The sequence below is a fragment of the Vigna radiata genome, unplaced genomic scaffold (assembly GCF_000741045.1).
Source record: "Vigna radiata var. radiata cultivar VC1973A unplaced genomic scaffold, Vradiata_ver6 scaffold_207, whole genome shotgun sequence".
Lineage (NCBI taxonomy): Eukaryota > Viridiplantae > Streptophyta > Magnoliopsida > Fabales > Fabaceae > Vigna > Vigna radiata.
The window spans coordinates 218,633-224,131 of NW_014543619.1; positions in this window are offsets into that span (position 1 = coordinate 218,633).

A 5,499-nucleotide genomic window follows, 5' to 3' on the forward strand; every position below is an offset into this window, starting at 1 on the left:
AAACGTGGAGAGAGAAGAAAGTGAATTGTTACAAAAGATAGAGAGAAAGAGTTTGCATCAGCAATCCATTATTGTGAACGAAGGAGAATTTGCCGATTGAATTGTGTGTGTGAGAGAGAGAAACCCTAGAAGAAACGGAAGAGAGTGAGAACGGGGAATCGATGAAAAAGCATTGATCTGATCGAGATGATGAGATGAAATGTACTGAATGAATGAAACGAGATGCAATGAAAATACTTTACACCGGTTTTGAGTCGAACCGGTGTAGAAGTATTTAAAATTATTTTTTACACGAGTTTTTGAATGTAAACGGTAATTTTTACACCGGTTTTAAGCCTAACCGGTATAGAGTTATTTATCATTTCAGTTTATTGAGTTTTTCTTTTTATAATTCATTACAAATTTTGTTTATTCTTTGGTTTTAGTTTCATATGTCTTTTAAGAAATTAAGGTTCAGATCTATTTTGGTGATTAATTCCAGAACCGTGCATGAGCATCAAACTAAAATATTGTTGATGATGAGGGTTGTTTAGTTTTTGTTTGAAGATTCACTGCTTCCATTTAGAACTACTAAATGGAACCTACTTCTACCTTAGCACCTTAAAAACTTCTTCATTTTAAGCATAATATTCATTCAAATCCACCGATGTTTTTTTAGTAATTGTGACCTTATATATATATATATATTTGTTATAATATAATATTCATTGTCACTTTAGATGATTTTATAACATTCATTAGATAATCAACCAGTTGTGGTTGAAAATATATTTCAATTACAAATTAAGGAATGACATAGGAAATAGATAGGATTGGTTAAGACCTAAAGTAGATAAAATCTTTACTTTAGTCCTTCTACTCAATATTATTTCGTAAAATATTTTATAAGCAGTATTAGGTAGAAGATTGATTTTTTTTTTCCTTGCTATGGCAGGGACATTGTTCGGAATTTAATTAGTTCAGCACTGCATATGTATATATATGGGCATGTACCTGAATAACTATATTGATGGAGTCATAAATGTGTGTAAAGAAGCCAGACATAGTTGAAACAATTCTTCTCACACATTGAAATCACCTTAAAATAACGTGTTTAAAAGAATAATTGAATAGTATATTATTAGGTTTCAGTATCACCTTCTCAAACAAAACACTCTTCCATTTTTAATAATCTACATGATTCAAACAAGAAAAATCAAATTTTAACTAAATTTAATCTATAAAAATTTAATAGTACAATTTCTTTCTAATGTTATCGGTAATTTTTTTCTAATGTTATCGGTAATTTTATCATCGTATTTATAATAAGAGTTATTATGCACCTATACATAAAAAAATACACTATATCATGTTTCAACTTTCTTGTTTGCTACAACTTTCTTGTTTGTTACAATTTCTTGTTCGCATCCTTTTTGTTTTTTTTTTACTCATTCTTCTTTGCGGCTTGTTTGTATTATTTACCACAAATTTTGTATGTAAGTTATAAAATTCATGAATAATACAATTTTACTTATAAATTATCTATGAATAAAAATTCGTAAGTAAGATAATCATAAGTGAAATAATAATTACTTTACGAATTTATTTGTCTTATTCAGAGATAAGTATATACGAATAAATCTGCAGGCAATTACATATGAATGAATTTGTAAATAATTATATATGAAACCGTAGATAGTTTTTTATGGATAAATCACAAGTAATGTGTTTATTAACTAATATTGACCATTTAATTTATATTTCATTACCATTTGATATAAGCTTGAATTATAATATAATTTATGTCTTATCAAAATTGTAGATAATTTACACCACTTTTCCCAAGAAAGTATAATATAAATTACAATTTATAATGAAATCAATTATATAATACTTGACCAAGGAAGGACTTGAAGGGAAAGAATACACAACACATCTAATAATATTCATATATCTTTAAGTACCTAGGTTTAGCAATGTCAAAAATCCAAACATAATGTAATACAACAATATAAATATACAAAAAAAATTTCAGTTATGTGATATAATAGTCTGACTCAAGGCCACTTAGCACTGATAAGCCAACAATTCAGCAGGAGAATAACCTTGGTTCATCCCTTAAAAGTGTTTGATATGGTTGAGCAATAGGATGTAGTGGATTCAAAGTTGTTCTAGAAGGAGTTGGTTTACTACCCCACAAATACTACACAAATGAAGTAAAATAATTTTTACTTGTCCATATCTCATGATTGCATATACGCTCTAACCTTCAAAAATAGGCATCAGCAAAAGAGCATGAATTTAAGTGTTATTATACTTAGAGGTACATCACAACTACATAATTACATTTATATTCCAAAAGCATTTTAATTTTCCAACAATATAAAATTGGGTCCATTACTCTCTAATAGGCATGGAAAAATGCTGTAAAAAGTAACTTCAACAATTAAGGTAATTAAGGTAGTTTACCTTCACTAGTAGAAAATGAGCATTTTATGACGACCTTATGACGGATAAAAATTATTCATTTTAATAGGTTATATTATAACACATTTTTATATATTTGTCATAATATGAAACGCGATGGCAAATTTGTAAATAAGTTTAAGACATATTATGACATATTTTGTATATCAATTATAATAGATATAAGTTGAAAACCTATTACTACGTATTTGTGGAAACTCGTCATAAATTTTTTTAATGTATTATGATTGATATTTAGAAATCCGTCGTAGTATCTCTCTTATTTATTTATTTTTTTCATTTTCCTCTTAGTCCTTCTCACTTCGTCCCTGTCACTCTCATTTCCCATTTCCCTCTCACTCTCGTTCGACTTAATAGATTGTCGTTCACTCTCTTCCTTTTTTCTTCTCTTCTTCACTCTCTATCATTCGTCGTTCATTCAACCATTCATCCGCCACATTTCTCATTTGCGTACCCTGAGGAGAACGTTTCTTTCGTCTCCATCATCGAAGGCTCTCGTCACAGTTCTCATTCGCCACAGTTCAAACGGTAAGCACTTTCCTTTACCTCTCAGCCTCTCACCTCATCTTTTACCCTCAACTGCTAGGGTTTCTTTGTATCTTCATCTTCTCACCTTTTGACCGATTTTTTTTTGCTTTTTCCTTCATTTTTCACTGATTGAAATCAGTTTCCTTCGTGTTTTTTTTTTCCGGTCAAGCAGTGATTCGACCCGTGTAGCTGTGGAGGAGCTAACCTAGGTAGATGTGGCTGATGCTGCAACTGTAGCTGCGTGTTCGTTCCCTTTTCGAAGTAAGGGTTTTTGTTTCGTAATTACTCTCTGCGTGTTTCGTAATTTTGTTTCGAGATGTCCACCTTGGTGCTGTTTTGTTTTGATTATATTGATTGTGTAATTGGTTGATAGCGCATAGTTGTTGTGGATTTTGTCCGACACAAGAATTGGTTGATGCAGAGAAAGCTCTCGAGCAAATAACGCATTTAATTTTAAAGGTAAGATGGTCTTGATTGAATTTTTTTGGCTCACATGCTTTCTCTGTAATATGCTTGATCTTAATTTTTTGGCTCACATGCTTTATTTTCTATTCATTTTTTTTTCTTCGTGTTTGTTTGTGATAGTGATATGATCTTTTGTTTAATAAGATCTGGTATAACAGGAATCACCTGAGAATAAGAGGCGCATTTCTATTATTAAAGGCATTGTTATTGCCAGGCGTAATGTTGGAATCAATACTACATTCAGAATTAGGAGGTAGGTGGCTGGGTTTGGGATTGAATCTCTATTCCCTCTGTAAATATGACCTTCCCATATTTTAAGTATATATGTATTTGTACCTTCTATTTCCTTTCCCAAGCCTGAAGTTGAATTGTCGTCAATGACTGATTACCTACCTCCNCCTCTACTCCTCTCTTTCTCTGTATAAAAGAATCCTATCTCCCCAACCACATGTCCCACCTTTTCCCCTTAGTTTCATGCTTCACCTGGTGAACCAGTAATATTTCCTTGTCCCTTGAATTTGATTTGAGGAACCCTTTTTACATCGAGAAAATTTTGCGGGCCTAATATGCAGCTAGCTATGAGCAATTCCTTGAGCATAATATGCAGTTTGTTGAAAGGATGGAGAATGAGCTTCAAGAGTAACATCACCACCTTGCAAAAATTTCAAAAAAGGAATGTTTTCTTGTATGATATGATGCTTTTTAGACACAAAAGTGTAATAAATAAGTCCATTTTCTTCTTTTTGTGTGAATATATCATATCCTTTACAATAGCTCGTGGCTAAACTGATGTTTTTGATTTCTGAAACTGTGGCAAAGCACATCTAATAGGGCTTGTGAAACAGTTCAATTACGCAAGAGTCTTATTTAAAAGCAAAATGAGGAGAATGAATGGAAATTGACTGAGCTATTAGTGTTTAAAACAGCGTATTACTCCAACCACATATTTAATCAAACACACTGTTAAAGTTGTTCTTTTGTCGCATACACACATCAGGCTCAGACAACCTGATTCTTTGCTATCAAGGATATGTACCATGTTTAACTTTTATCATTTGACGTGGTTTAAGCCCAACTAACTTCTGCATGAGATTTGTGAAAGTGTCTATATTATAGAATTGAAATCCTAATTTTACAAAGAAAAAGGTTAAACATACATTCCTTATTAGGTCTTGAGAGACTATATCAAAACATGTTACATGATAGCATGAATTGTTCTAAATTAATGATGATGTTTATTTAGCATATGGTACCATTGGTGGGATTTCCTCATTTTCCCCAAATGCATCATTAATTCAATTCTCTGTTTCCCTAGTGGTTATCAAAGCAGCGTCTCATTCTAAGGTATTTTTTGTAATAGGAAGGCTTTGCTGCATATTAGGCAACACTGTTGTAGTTAAAACCGTGGATATTGAAACTGAAATTGATAAAATTAATCAACCCAAAATATATCGAATAATCTGTGATTATAAGTATAATATTTCTACTAATGAATTATTTTGGATTATGAATATAATATTTGTACTAAAATTATTTTGCAGTTCATATCTGACAATTTTGTTTGCCTTGTCTCCAGATTCTTTCCCTATTTAGAATTTTTATTTTCTTGTACTGTTTGTATTATCGTAATATATATACCTTTTTCTAAATATTGATGGATGGATCCTAGGGTGCCGAACTTGCAGCTGATGAAGGAAGAAGTGCCAACAAATTAAAGAAGGCGTGTTAACCAAATAGAATATGAATTGAAATGCTTGTAGCAATAAGTTGGAGACATTGTTTTGTTAGAGTTACAATTTGTATAATGTCAATTGCTAGAAATGAATGAGACTATTACATATGTCACTTGGTTGTGGTAGATAGTTGATAAGTTGTCGTTGAAGCTATCAAATTAATACTACTTTTCAAGGAAACTTCAGTATTGCCTAGTAGTATTCAAGAAAGTAGATAGGGCTAAAGTCACCCTAAGTCGTCTCCCAACGAACACGGAATTGCTTTCGAATATCTGAAACTTATGAATGTTATGCAATGCTTAAGAAC